Raw genomic sequence first — 15,828 nt, forward strand, 5'->3', positions numbered from 1 at the left:
CAACGACCAGGAGGCTCTTAGTAGTGGCTGCAAATGACCGATATCCGTCACTTGCAGCTCTGCATCAGAGACCTGTAGCTGGCCTGAAGAGTTGTAAAATTACTCCTTCGTAGCCGGGGGGAGTCAGAGCGAGGGCGATTCACGGCTTGGTCAAAAAACTGTCGGCCTGGAACGTAAACGTGGATCTGCCGACACAGTTCACCTGGTTCACACGCCTGACCTGGCATGCTGCCATGCGTGAAAGGAACATTTTTCCGAAAGCAAGCTTCTTCTCCAAAATTCGAAATTTCTTTCCAAAAATGCCGTCGTCCTTGACCTCGAAGCTGAATGTTGTTAGGATAGAAAATTAGCGAAGATGTAGCCGACCCATTCTGGCAAGCCGTGTGCCCTCTGGATATGCAGTTGTTCGCCATGGTCAACAATCTTCTTCTCCTTCGTTCGTACTTTCACTTTCCTGACCACGAATACAAGCGGTACCCATGCTCAGGTTAGTGTTTATTTGTCTGTCTATGCACATACATGTAATACAATGTACTGTTCGTGCTGCAGGCACTGGCCGATCATGGAAATAGAGGAAGCAGCCAGCTTTCTTTGAATTCTCGTGCTTTCAACAAAAATATGTACACACTTTCCTTGGCTCCTCTTTCCCACCGCCACCATGCATGCACAATCGAGCTTGCTTTAATGCCCTGCAGTGCAGAATGCTCCCACCACCGCCGCCACCACTACCAGCAGCAGCACCACCGCCACCACCACCGCCACCACCACCGCCACCACCACCGCCACCACCACCACCACCACCACCACCACCACCACCACCACACCACCACTGTGACCACCACCATCACCACCACACCGCCACCACTACCATTACCGTGACCACCACTATAGAAGCATTGTCGTGCACGGCACGTCTGCAAGAGAAAATAATAGTATGCCAGTGCTGTAATGCCCTGCAGTGCAGTATGCTCCCGCCACCACCACCACCACTAGTTACGTTATGGAAGCATTGTCACGCACTGTACATCGATCCACAAGAGAAAATAATGCCAGTGACTTACAAGCACCTCCATGCTGCATGCGGACCTGGACACAGCACTGTTCCCTCTGCAGGAAAGGGGTGGGGGGGGGGGTGTATTTCATTGTTCCTGCCTGAAGTAATAATGACTACATGACATGATATCCAGCTAACTTTGCCAGTAACGAACGACCCTTCATCGGGCATGAGAAAAGTGTTGGTATTTGGGAGTTGTCGTCATTCACGGGGTTGAAAATATACGGCTATATTGTTACTAGGTCTGAAGATAGTGTCACTATCCGTGGGTTGTTATACCCGTGGTTGACTGCAGATACGTTTGGATTATTCTATGAGTATATGAAGGGTATACGTTAAATATTTTCCTGAGGACATAGCACGAGGAAATTATGGGGAATGCAGTACATATATAGAATGGTGCAATCCATTTCTCCCAGGGCACTTTCCCAAGACTCCTTCCAATATTCACTCTTGGCGCGACCCTTGTGAACTGAGCGGGGTGTATCGTTGAATATACCCCTCTCAGAACGTCTACTGATTGGCTGAAATCGCCCAATTCATACCGTTCCATGGATGTCAGGGAGTCGTAGCACCCAAGGAAACAACACGAGATCATGATACCCAAAATGATGTACTGTAAAAGCGGAAATTTCCAGTGGTGTTTTATTTTCGGTAACTTCGGTGCCGACAATTTTTACCGAAAAAATGCACCGAACTTTTTCGGTACTACTTAGTGGTACTAGCACCCTTACCTGGAAAGCGGGTATTACCGAAAATTTCCCTCCACCGAATCGCCGATTTTGGAGAATTCCGAAAATATTACACCACCGAAAATTTCTGCTTTTACAGTACACAGATTGGATCCATGGAGATTCTACATGATCTGTGGTTTATGCAACTCGTGATTGCGGACTTGACTCACTGGCCCCAAGCATGGGTCAGTCAAGCGATGCTATATGCGAGCATGTATGTATCGCACTTGCCCCTAAGGCAGTTAGGGCAACTGTCACTGGCAGCCCAGGGTTGAACCCACATTATTAATTTTTGAAATTTTCCAGGGTGACACGAAAAGCTTCATGCACTGGGTGGTCACTCTCTATTCATGTATACCACTCTGCCAATAGTGCATAGAGCTCTCTTTTGAGCTGCCCAGCTGGCCCTCGTTATGATTTAGGCTGAAAGTCTACCGTGCCGTCTCCCTTATGCTATGACTCCATAATGCATATGTACAGAAGAAAAAATCCTGGGACTCCGTTGATGAAATTCTGTTTTGTCAAGTGGGCATTTTTGATTATTGTGAATGGCGTGTAGTGCCATAGTACAGTTCCTTTTGCTACATAACGTTTGCACAAGTCACCTTTCAGCAATTGAACTAGGAAGATCTATGTCTCTGATCTTGTCATTTGGCCCGGCTGGTGCTGTGCACTAACAACCATTGTCAGGCACCCTCGAAAGACCAACAGCGATGAGTTCATGACCCAAGCATTATTTGGGCCGTTAAGTTGACTAAACGGGAGTGTAGCAAGCTTTGATCGGCGTGCTTGTGAAATGTTGTCCGAGCTGAATAGAGTCTATCTCCTGCGGTTTAGTACAACAGTTTCACACCTAATACTGTAGATTCGACGTCTCCAAGAAAAACCTCCATGGAGACTGGAAACTATAGCAGATCATAAATGATGCAGTAGCTCAGCTGATTCCTCAGCTCGTGTCTAGGTTCATGTACTTTGGTAAACGTGTTGTGGCAGACTCCATGTGCAAAGCTGCATACTCTTGGGGTTATTGATTCTTGCTGATGATTCCATTAACGTTATTGCATAGATATGAACATCATAATAATTGAATGTTGGCAAGACCCAACAAGGTGTCCCTAATGACTTACATCAGATCTTCACAAAATGCACATATGTACTGTAAGACATGATTTTATAATATACAATCATGTCTTACAGTATATATTATATAACGAGGAAGCAAATCTAACGTTTTAACGGATGACATTTCTTCGTTATAATAGATCCGTTGAGGCCGTACTGCTTCATATATGCTGTGTGTGGATATGGCAGAATACTGCAAGATTGTTAACATATCTTCTCGTTAACCTATGAATTTTGGACAATCGTTAAATTTGCGACTCGTTATAACAGCATGTCTTACAGTACATCTTGAAAAGCCATATTTTGGTTTCACATACACGTCTCATTTCTATCACAGAGATCAGTAGCCATGGGCCATTGGTGGCAATACTGGTAGGAGTCGCCCGAGGCTTAGCCAATAATTTCCGTTCTATACCCAATATACATACCCGAACTGGGCACAAATCTATCCCATTCCTTGGTGCTGACCCCTTTGATGCGCCCCCGAATCCCTTAGCATTATTAGTACCTCCAATTCATTTCATCATCAGCTCACCGCATGCTCAGTACTGTGTTGTAAAGTATGCAAATTTTTCGACGCTTTTAAATTGCAGCCTCCCCAGGGCAAAAACACATCTCGGCCACATTGAAATTTCAGCCTGTACTGCTGATGCCTGTATAGTGTATACACTGTCACATTGAACCTTGCGAAACAAATTTTAGGCTACAAATGCCCAGTACATAAAAGTGGAGAAGGCACTGAACGAAGTGTCAACCTACGAATACAACCTCAGTGCAACAACATGCTCTTTCTCTTTCTGCTTGTGTAAGCAGAAAGAGCACGTTGTTGCACTGAGGTTGTATTCGTAGGTTGACAGTTCGTTCAGTGCCTTCTCACCTTTGGTTACGTAATCTTGTTACCTTTTGCGTTTCCTCTAGTAAATAAATGACAACCGCTCTATTCAGTTGCTATTCACTCCTGGCGCATGCGCTGGACGCAAAATTCTTTTATTAGTGATGTCGAAAAAGTATGCGGTTGTCAGTTGACAAACCTCCTTTTATTTACAATTCAGTTGCGTGATGTCCACCACTTTCCGAATTAAAAATGCACAGGCCGATATTAGCCGAAAATAAAATATGCGCCGAATATGCAGTACCTTGCGCACTCTGTTAGAAGACATTAGGGCTACTGGGAATGAATGCTCAAGTAAAATGATGAAGTACAGTAATACAATACTATAGGGAGTTCATTTGGCATGAATGCACCAAGCCAACTCTCCTATACAAACAGTATAGTGTTGCTGCCAAAAATATGATTAGCTAAAGTTGCCTTTTTGCATTATTATGGTTGAACTTTTTTCCTGTAGCTTCGTTCCCATGCTGTGGATTTAATCACGAAATTTGTTAGCAAGACGAAGAGGTTTTATGTGAGCTTACTATTATTCTACCTGCACTTGCTTTTATCTTTTTTGTGCAGGACTCTGAGAAGCTGGAGGGACCCCACAAACCTCAAGCATTGAGGATACAACTTTTAACCAAGAACCAGGCAACATGATGTGCATGTATCACGTTCGCTGTGATTGCATCGTTTCAGGGTACACTGACAACATACTAGTACTAGGAACTAGTCCTTGATTAGCAGCAGTGGTCTGAATTATTGCCTGGCCGCTATTCATATAATCCTTTGGTGCTTACTCATCGCCTTGTTCTGTCTCTAAAATGGCGTATGGGTGTTCTGAGGCTTGTAATATTTGCTCAAGCCGCGCATTGGCATTGGTGCATGTCGGTAAATGCCAGCCACTGCTGCCTAGCTCAACATGTTTTGTATGATGTAGAATGCGCTCTGTGTATCTACAATCGAGTGACGTGCTTGTGTGGGCTAGCTGTAACTACACCAACAGTTGCACTAGTATGTGCACTGTGCTGGCACAGTGTATCATACTCAGTCTTGTCACTTCTTCTCCCACGTTTACTGTATTGTTTAATTCACTGTACACATCTTGCCCAGCTCCTCTAAGGCCACACAGAATTAGTTTGTTGTTTTGGGCCACTACACTCAGCTGGTGTAAGGTTGGTCTGCTTCTCTCTTCCTTCTCTTCGACGTGTCCAGCCAATCATTCATGTCAAGCTTTGCATAACTTAGATCACTGTATATACAGTCACCTGGCTGGAAACGTCCATAGCTGCAAAATCCCATCTTTCTTGAGGGACCCCATTTTATAGAGTGGACGACATTCACTTTCCTGATAGACTCACCTCAGATGTTGGTACACTGTATTGTACCCATCCCTGATTGTACATGCACCACTTTTTTGGCAACTCCGAACAGTGAGAATGTCTGCTGTGGATAGTTCTCATGCTTTTAAACTCATTCGTAAACAAGTACGGTTTTATACCACCAAAATGTAGTTCATTACAAGTCGTCGATTATGATCCTTTGTTGAGACGAAAGCTTCGGGACCTGGGAGTACTTGTGACATACCCATATCATACTCTGTCAGGTTCTGAAGCTGTGTGCTGTGTGCCAGGGGTTATGGCGATCGAGTGCATGTATGTTCGGATAAGGGCGTGGGAAAACACTCATCTAAAGCATATTCATTTCCTCATGCATACTTTCATTTCTCATTCTTTTTGGCACACACTCCAGCTCCTCGAACTTATCATGGGATGCATGTTGATGACAGCCTGCTGCCATGCAGCCTGAGCAGTTCAGACAATCAATCATTTGGATAATCTGCATTCTATATTACTACAGTTGTAGCAGCTGTATTTCATGTACAGTACTACAGTAGAGTCAGGCGCCGAAGAACGTGTTGCCCAAGAATGTCCAGCCTGAAATGCTAAGAACACCACCGCCTTAAGTTTAAAAGAATGGCGGTGTTGGTTTTCCGGTAGCTTTCGGGATACATAATTATGATCCTAACATGATTGTTTCTAAGAACATGCTACAAGAGCGCAGCCGGATGGCTGAAAAATAAGAACACCCCAGGCTAACCTCTTGGACACAACGTTCTTGGACGCTCAACTCTACTGTAGTATGGAAGAACGCTCTTCGGCAGGGATGTTACATGTTAGAAATCATGCGTACAAGATGCCTATCTAAGTCTGCTCTTCTTTTATGACAAGCTTTGGCATGCATGCAGCTCTTAATAAATCCCAAAGGTGGAGTGCAATGACATGTTTAATAAGTCCCAAAGGTGGAGTGCAATGACATGCATTTGGAACCGTGATCACTAAAATCCTGCGCTTACCGGTAATTCTAAGATTTAGAACTATAAGTGATGTTGCACACCAAAGAACGTCGTTCCGAGGGCCTAGGTCGGGGGCGTTCTTGGAAGAACATCATGCTGGATTGTAGATAAACTATATAACCCGCATGTGTGTGATAACAAAAGCTGCGGTACAGTGCGGAGAAACTAGTATAACATACTAATATCACCAGGTTTTCTAAACTTCTTGTTCTATACTGGAGAATATTCCAGCGAGTGAATCCAGAGCAAGTGCTATGGAAATGGACTAGCGAGAGCTCACAATAGCCATTCAGACCCACGAGTCCTTTCTTGAACCGAACAATAATCATCTATGGCATTCAACATGCAGTTTGGGAAGCCATGCAGTCCTGGGACAAATATCCAAATGCATTCTTGTCTCCAGACCAAACAACGATTGTTATCATACTTGACAATTTCCAACTCCACGACCACCATGCCAGCTCAAGCAAAAAGAAGCAAAGGAAGACGGAGATTTCTACTTGTGCAGCCATTCAGGGAGGAGCACGAAGGCTGTTTTAACATTACATGATTCGACTGTGCACGCACTTTCCAAAAGTGTACTTATCACACACCACGTGAACTCTTAGGCTGTTTGCAGTGCGATATACTTACATGTGCATGCCCTTGCCGCACATTCACACTCCAGTACAAAACATAATTATGCAAATATGTAATGCACATAATGTAACATTCTACGCTTGAAAGCAGATCAGCATTCGAACTTTTCCATTGCCTTCAGGCTGCAACAGCATATTGCAAGAGGGCACAATGGTCCAACCCAACATCTTCCAGTGAACACCATCGGCCATGGCAGTACAGACCATCTGACATTCACTCACACCACCCACATAGAAGAGAAGCAATGTTGATACTTCATAGTTAACACGTTACAAATACTACTGAGGGTGCATATAGGCAGTACACCAGGTTCAGGATGCATTGATCCATTCTTCTGATTCAACTACCTCAGCTGCTCATTCGATCTATGGCTATGCATGCTGTCGTCAGTGAGCCACATCATTGCAAAAGACTGATGACGGAGAGATCATTGCGCGTGTGTAGTCACAATACTATCAGAGAAATACGTTTGGCAAATATAGGAATACTGTGGACAAAATTGTACACAATAACCTGCCTTGAAGCAAATCTCAGAAAGAAAGCGCTGTGCAGATGCATGTCAGCCGCTTCAGATTCAGTCACTTCGTGAGATCCAATATTCTTCCAACTGTACTGTTCAGCCTTCGGTGATCCACAGAGACAGACAAACAATCTGTTCCGTCCTTCCACATGAGAAACAGAGAGTGAACATGTTCCAGTTCATTCCAGTATGAAGGTGGCGGATACAGGCAATGAAAGTCATCGTTGGGCCAACATGACCAGCCTTCAGACATGAGTTCTCAGAGACCTTCACTCATGATAATGGTATTCACCCTTGGCTACAATCCTGCAAAACACGTGAAAAGATTGCAGCAAAACAAACTGGATGTTATAAAGAAGCAATTTAGGAAAACTAAGCCTATCGTATTTGTAGTACAGTGAAGCTAAGATACAACACCCAGCAGGCAGGCAAACTTGCTAATATCCGATGAATTAGCATGCCTGGTCATGGCACACCGGGTACAAAATGTGCAACCAGCATAACGTTTCCACCAGTATTGATAATCTATCGTAACGTTATTATCAAACTACATAACTGCTAAGAATGTGCAACTACTAACATAAGGTGCGATCGGCTTCGAAATCCAATGATTATGAGCAAGCGCGCATATATTTCTACATGTGCCATGTAGATAGAGTGTTTCATCAGGTTCAGTAGGCATGGATCCACAGTTCATTGTTCTGCTTCAACTACCGTAGCTGTGATGTACAAGTTTTGATCTCTGGCTACGCATGATGGTATTAATGAGCCCAATGGCCCACAAAAACCGAAGTGATGAAACTTTCTGCCGTGGGCAGAGGGATCATCGAGTTGCCCACTCTTGGTTATGTACTCATGCCATTACCAACTATCAGTGCACAAGTACTGCTACGCCCTCACTATGATCCATTGCAACAATATCACCAGGCACATGCATGCTACTGCACCCATTAAACCAAGAGTCGCAAATAGGAAATCTTTGCTGTGAACCACAGCTAGCTATAAGGTGCTTTGAGTCCAGTTTTGTGGGAAAGTTGCACTGCATGATGCACAATACCACATTGAGCGAAATTCTTTTTTTCACATAGCGTGAAGTGTCTCTCGAGAAATGCAATGCACAATGCATAGCACATCGCAGAAAAATCTTGTATTGCACCTGCAGTCTAAAACTGCTTGCCAGCCAGAGCTCTTGAGTCACATGCACCAGCATGCAGGAAGTGATGCCCATCACGTGCCACCCAACCTAGAAGTGAAGCTGGACTCAATTTCCCGTGATACGACCTGTGATGGAGCTGCAACAACCAGCGATGCAAGTTTGCAGTCCAATTATTTGAAACTGGCCCGCTATGTTGCTGAGAACGTACTCAAGGCAACATTTGAGAAATTACCTTTCGAAAAAATGTTCGGTACAAACATGGCCGGATATTGTTTAAACTTTACGGTACTGTGTGAAGAAAACAACTATTTTATTGCATAGACTAAAGGAGCCATCCAGCATTATCCATAATTTTCACGAAATGAAAGGACCCTCCTCCACCCCCCCCCCCCCCCCCCCCCGATTGATGTCTGTAATATCAATATTTTTTCGAAACGAAACTCCCCTTGACCCACCCACAAACGAAACTTTTTCTCTTCGTGTAAAAGATCGACAATTATGGACCCGGCATTATCGATAATTTTCACGAAATGAAAAGTTTAGTTATGAGTAACTTGTGACCGTCCCCCACCCCCACCTACTCACCCCTCAACGAAAAATAGCTGGAATGGACTAGTGTTTCAGCTATCAATATTTTTCATTACGAAACCCATCTTGACCCACCCGCCCATGAACGATTTTTTTCTCGTTTCAAAGATACTCAATCTGTTAAAGATAGATAATTATGGACGGCCCCTAACGTGCCAGGTTAAAAATGAATGGACCGTAGAAGATTGTTTGTGATATCACACGATCAGAACAGGTGACAACCAACACTACATGGCTGTATACTTGATGTGCTGCATTTACTGGGTGCAACGCAGGGAGTTGTAGCATCTAGGTAGACGGCACAGGCGACTGTAAAGCTAAAATGACATGGGGTTCGACCCAGGGGTTCCTGTTTCAGCCACCCTTGGGGCACCATTGGGCAGATCTATACACGCTCGTACATGGTATTGCTAACCTGGGCCGCTCTCAGGGTCAGTAGGTCAAGGCCGTGATCGCGGGTTGCGCAGATCACGGAGAACCTCCAAATCCTGAACCAAAATTCTATAAAGTATTGTGTAGTCTCCCTACAGTGTAGGTGCTATGACTCCCTGGTGCGATGTACCTGCTGGTAAATAGACAAATTGCAACCAGGCCATAATTCGGATAGAGCAGACGATCCTGTCCTGGACCCTGTTCCACATTCAAAGTATCTAGACTCATATAGTGAGGGAGGAATATTGTGGTACTGACTCCGATTTTCATGCGCTAAGAAATTATCAAGTACATTGTATATGTAACTGTAAGTGATAATCACTCAAAGTACGAAGCTAACAGTAATATTCACTGGTTAGAGGGAAAGGCACAAACGGGAAAGGTCTGAAGAATAAATTGACTGTCACCACCAGGATTCGAACCAGGGACCTTCGCTTGAGGCCAGCGATGCTCTAATCACTGAGCTAAGGTGTAGCCGTCATCCCAGCCGAGATCGTTCAACATTTTCTTCAGACTTCGTAACGCACACTAACAACATCAGCTAATGGTATATGTACTCTTTTTCGATTGTACATGCAAGCTCTACCTTGTGATGTTGAGCTCTCTTCGTTTGGTGGGGGTACTCCGATCGTCTAATGTGAACCACAGTCCACCTACAATTCTACATTTGCAACGTTGTCCAATGTGCATCGGCACGCATTGTACATAACTGTTACAGCAGAGTTTAGATTATCCGCACCCCTCGGGCGCACGCTTTCTCCAGGGGGTTCGGATGGGGAAAAATTCGGATAACGGAGCCGTCACACATCCATCTAAGACTTGCACATTCCTTCACGTTTCCATCAGTTCTCACATTCTCTTCACAGGAACTAGACACACTCTAGCTCCTCAATATGAAAACTGGCATTTCGAATAAGTGATTGTTCGGAATATCGGCATTCTACTGTACCGTAAAGTCGCGGATAAAAGCCGGGCTTATAAGCACATAAGCTGCTTTCTCCATCAGGCTTTAATGCAAACCATGCTTATTATGCACCACTGATATTTTTGCCAGACTTGTATGCCAGGCTTCTACGTGCGACACGCGTAGATCTACCACTGACTACCGGTATGGCGGCAGTTTTACTATGCACCATACATAGCGCATGCACTCTTGACCCACCCGATCCGCGCTTGCATAGAGCAAGGCTTCTACGCGCGACGGGCTTATATGCATTCGACCCGTTTGATTTTCAGGCTTCTATCTGCGATGTGCTTGTATGCAAACCCGGCTTTTATCCGCGACTTTACGGTATTCATATTCACGCTCTGGAACAGGAGATCCTAGTTCGACTCAGACTGCCCTTTCCATAATACGTTTCCCATGTACTCGCAGTTCTTTTATCAGAACATCTTTTCTTCCCAACCTCAAATCCTGTGCAACACCGGTTGACTTTCCTCAGTTTCCTGAATGGTGTTACCTCTCAATAGAAGCATGAGTGGCCATTCAATATACCGGTGTAGTAAAACATGTCCATAATTATCGGAGAAAGGATCGGATGTGGCTAAATAATTTGAAACTGTCCACCTCTCCTCACTGCGCTCTTGGCCCACATTTACCACACCATAGCGAGGAAGTTTGTTCTTGGATAGATGCTCTACATCCTCCAGACATCTATCCAAGAACAAACTTCCTCGCTATGGTGTGGTGAATGTGAGCCAAGAGTGCAGTGGTGGACAGTTGCAAATAATTTTACTACAATGTGCTAAGCAGAACAGAGGCACTAGCACCTGGGTGGAAACTATTCTGAATTTTGAATGCCACGGAAGGCTGAAGGATACCCATGAAACCACTGCCAAAGCAAACACAAATTTGAAAAGCAGTGCAAGCATGATGGCGGTGGGAAAAAGGAGCCAAGGAAAGTGTGTACATATTTTTGTTGAAAGGATGAGAATTCAAAGAAAGCTGGCTGCTTCCTCTATTTCCATGATCGGCCAGTGCCTGCAGCACGAACAGTACATTGTATTACATGTATGTGCATAGACAGACAAATAAACACTAACCTGAGCATGGGTACCGCTTGTATTCGTGGTCAGGAAAGTGAAAGTACGAACGAAGGAGAAGAAGATTGTTGACCATGGCGAACAACTGCATATCCAGAGGGCACACGGCTTGCCAGAATGGGTCGGCTACATCTTCGCTAATTTTCTATCCTAACAACATTCAGCTTCGAGGTCAAGGACGACGGCATTTTTGGAAAGAAATTTCGAATTTTGGAGAAGAAGCTTGCTTTCGGAAAAATGTTCCTTTCACGCAAGGCAGCATGCCAGGTCAGGCGTGTGAACCAGGTGAACTGTGTCGGCAGATCCACGTTTACGTTCCAGGCCGACAGTTTTTTGACTCCGCCACCTACACCATCACTGTTGGCTCTGCAGTCAGGGACAATTCTTTAGCCACTAGTACATGAGGTATTATATGAACATGTTTTCCCTCTTCACCGCCGCTCTTGAATCGCATCAACTACGTGCCGTGATCAGTTCAGGAGAGACAAGCCATGACATTGGACATCGGACTCTTTCTTGCAGTTAGTGTTTTATAAGTATACCTGTAGTTTCACACTGCCTAGGCCCAGCCATCAAATTCTGTGACAAGGAAATGATTCTTCTACTGCTGGTGTTGCATATTGGGATAGGTTACCTCCAGGTACTCGGATTTCGTTTTTGTAACACTACACACCACATAGCTACTCCCTCTCACTGCAGCATGGCACTCCTAAGGCAGTTGTCCTAGAGCTGTTGAGCTGGTAAATAGGCTTTGTGCAAATGGTAGCTGATCACCACGGTCGGTGTGTTCAAATCATGGCACTAACACTAGCCGCTCTTGTAGATTCGAATCAAATGCTCGTCCACTGTAACACCTCCTGTGCAGCAGTACTCACAAAGTAAATGCCTTTATTCCAGCCCGATGAAGTTAGCCAGATCTGAAACTTTCCACGGTTGTAGATTAGTCCTATGAATAGGTACAACTGGCTTGGCAAGCTATGATGACTTTCCCCTGCTTTCCACACATAATTGTTGTGCTGCTCCTTGTTGGAATCATGCCTACTTTTCCGGGGAGCCAAGATGACATTGTAATGAAGGTTCTGCTGAATTTAGCATCGATCCATTCGTGGACGTTCCGACAGCAAAAAGCGCCAGCGAGTCAATGCAAAACTTTGAAGAAAGTGTCCAAACGAGGTAACACATTTCTGGTATGTCACAACTACACTACTTGATGCTCAATCTTTCCAACTCTCGCACAAAATCAGTGTACGCGTCGGTTCGCATCCTGTGTATGTACGGTGTTACTATAGCTCCTGGCACATAAAAGGGTAAAAACTCCCAGGTCCAGTCAATATAGTACCGAGAAAGTCTTGAAAATGCTTGAATATAGCCGATGAGAACTCAGTTTTTCGGCAATTTTGTATTCCTATCGAGGGTGATTTCGGGACCTTTGGACGCGATTGGACACGCCATACTGGGCCAAGATACTCTTGAAGACATTATCTATCAAATAACACCGAAAAATCCTTGTTAGCCAACATGTGTCAAGGCATGTGGGAAACACCCTAGTAAAATAAATAAAAAATAATAATGTATTTTAGAGGTCGATTTTTTGAATTGGCCCCAGTACTATAGTCAGTTTCAAAAAGATTAGCAATCCTGGTGATCGCCCGGGCCACGGCTGTCTCACAGTGCGTGATCTAGTGCACAGCAGCGTGGGTATGAGTACAGGCTCTGTAGTCGTGATTGCGGGGAAACCCCGCACTCAAATTCAAAAAAATTCTCAAACTTGCTCGACGCGATCGTCGACTTATGCTGATATCGAGGCCCTTCTGAGCTGCACGGAACAACGAGAATCACACCAACTAGCTCTATACATGCGGTAGTGTAGGGCCTTGCAGGAACCGAGCCGAAAAAACTGTTTCTTTCCCGATCGAACTGTTTCTTTGCTGACTTCCTTGTTGAACGCTGCTACGTAGTGAGACTTTGGTAACGATTCGAAGTGGAGTTGGAGACGCCTGGTATACCCTACTGGAGCAAACGCCACGGCTTTGGGAGGTTTTTCCAGGTAGGACTATCTCTTGTTTCCACGCTCAGAAAAGTTCTTCGTGTTCTGAAGGGCAGATCCATGTTCTCGGCGACTTACCCGAAGGTACATTGTGCTTGTTTTCAAAATTTTCAAATTTGTGTGCATAGGTTGTGTGGAGTGTTACGATGGATCCTGATCATGACTATGCGTTTCATGTGGGGCATTTGCATTCCCTATGTCGTTTGGGTGGCTGCAAGCTACCAACCCACCGTAAGGGCAACAAGTCATGGAGTGCCCCAACCTATAGTGTCAAGGATTACTCCCTAGACATATTTCGTGCGTTTGGTGAGAAAGTGGAAGGAGATAAGGAGGATATACACCCAAGTCATTTTTGCAAGGCGTGTTTTGATAGCATGACGTCTGTCATGAAGACAGTAGGAAGTGGTGCTGTTGCTAGTATTAGTGGTGGTTGTGGTCAGAAACTGCCAGCTTTGCACCAATGGTCTGCACATACAGACACGAAGTGCAGCATTTGCACGGCTATTGCTGCGGCCAGAAAGGGTGGCCGACAAAAGAAAGCCAAATCCCTTCACGGTGTGTGTGCGGCGCCACGGCCTACTCAACCCTCCCCCACCCATGGTACCGATGTGGACCCGGAAAAGCTCTCCGCATTGTGTACTGGAAGCCATGTGTGTGGATTGCCTCTGTCGCCAGACAGATTCACGTTCGTACCGAGTTCGTTGGTCTGCCCTATTTGCGGCCTTGTCGTGAATCGTGCTGTGGAATCGCCGTGCTGCAGCAAACTGTTCTGTGTGTCGTGCATTGTGGGTTGGCTGGGAGCCAGCACTGTTTGCTTTTCATGTAAGCGTATGGTGCTATTGTCAGGTTTTAAACAACCACACGTATTTGCTAGCAGCACACTACCTGAGCTTGTTGTGTCTTGTGACAATGTTGGTGAGTTAGCTTTTGAGGGCTGCCCAGCAAGAGTTCCCCTCGGAACATTGAAGCAGCATGTAGCGGACTGTGCCTTCGGCAAGAACCCGCCGCCCAAGCGATATTTGTCGCCAGCGTCTACAGTTGGTAGTGTCCTGGACGCTCCGCCCAGTGTCCTTCAAGGTGATGTCGGGTCGAAGCTTCTCACAAAGCTTATCGAAGCTCGATCCGATGATGGTCGCCTTGAACAGCGTACCCGAGGCAGTACCTCCATGTGGCACCGCGTTCCTGTCGCCAGGGTGTCATCTGCGGATGCCTCCTCTGCGACTCTGAGGAGAAGGGAAAGCCTTCTCACTACCATCCAGGAAGCAGCATGTGGTGGAGCGAAAGGAAAGGATGCGCAGAGCATTCACGCGCTGCAATCATTGCGTACGGCACGACGTGAGGATCTTCTGCGAGAGGCCGGGTTGCTCCCAGAAGGCTTGACCAAGGGGATTGGACTTGCCATCAAAGCTGACCTCCAACTTCCTTGGAATGGCTTGCGGAAGCTTCGCCGCTACCTAAAGTTGTGTGGTCTGCCACTAGAGTCGGAACGGGAAATGCGGAAGCAGTTGTCGGAAGAGCTCCCGTTCCCTCTCGTCGCTGAAGAAGTTCCTCTTCTTGATAGCTCTGGCACGGTCGTGATGAGCCCAGTCGTGCGCTTTGAGGACCTCGTGCAGCTCGTTCTGCACTTTGTTGAGCTGAACGAAACAGCGGGCACGTTGCTTTGGAACGGGACACTGCCAGAAGATGAGCTGTGGGTGAAGATTGGAGGGGACCATGGCGGTCATTCATTTAAGCTTTGCTTCCAGCTCGTGAATGTTTTGCACCCCAACTCCCTGAGCAACACTGTTCCCTTCTTGGTGTTCGCTGGAAAGGACTCGCCCTCCAATTTGGCAACGATGCTTCAGCCGTACGCTGAGCAAATTGCCAACCTTCGCGGATCGACATGGAAGGGTAAGACCATCAAAGTGTGCCTCTTTGGGGATTATGATTTCATGATGAAGTTGTATGGGCTGTCAGGAGCAAGTGGTGTCAGACCCTGTCTGTTCTGTTTGGCCACCAAGAAAGATATGCAGCAGACACATGACACTCCCTTCCCTGACAGAACCCTTGCCACTTTGAGCGAAGACCATGGTCAGTTTGTGGCATCTGGGTCCAGACTTCAAAATGCCAAACAGTTTAACAATGTCATCAGACCCCAAATCCTCCCGATTGACATTCGTGATGTGTGCATTCCCATACTGCACCTTGATCTTGGTATTTTTCCTCTGCTCTTTGAGGCAATGATCAGAGATGCAGAAGCCATTGACCTCATGCTGGCAAGATC

At 45.7% G+C, this 15,828-nt stretch overlaps 1 long non-coding RNA gene across 1 annotated transcript; it reads left to right on the top strand.

Annotated features, from left to right (window-relative positions):
• Positions 1-249: 249 nt before the first annotated feature.
• Positions 250-5,322, top strand: LOC135816722 (uncharacterized). Its single transcript, XR_010553472.1, has 2 exons — positions 250-487; positions 4,367-5,322. It is a non-coding gene; the product is annotated as an uncharacterized LOC135816722 (long non-coding RNA).
• The last annotated feature ends 10,506 nt before the right edge of the window (positions 5,323-15,828 follow it).

This window comes from Sycon ciliatum, chromosome 5, assembly GCF_964019385.1.
Source record: "Sycon ciliatum chromosome 5, ocSycCili1.1, whole genome shotgun sequence".
NCBI lineage: Eukaryota > Metazoa > Porifera > Calcarea > Leucosolenida > Sycettidae > Sycon > Sycon ciliatum.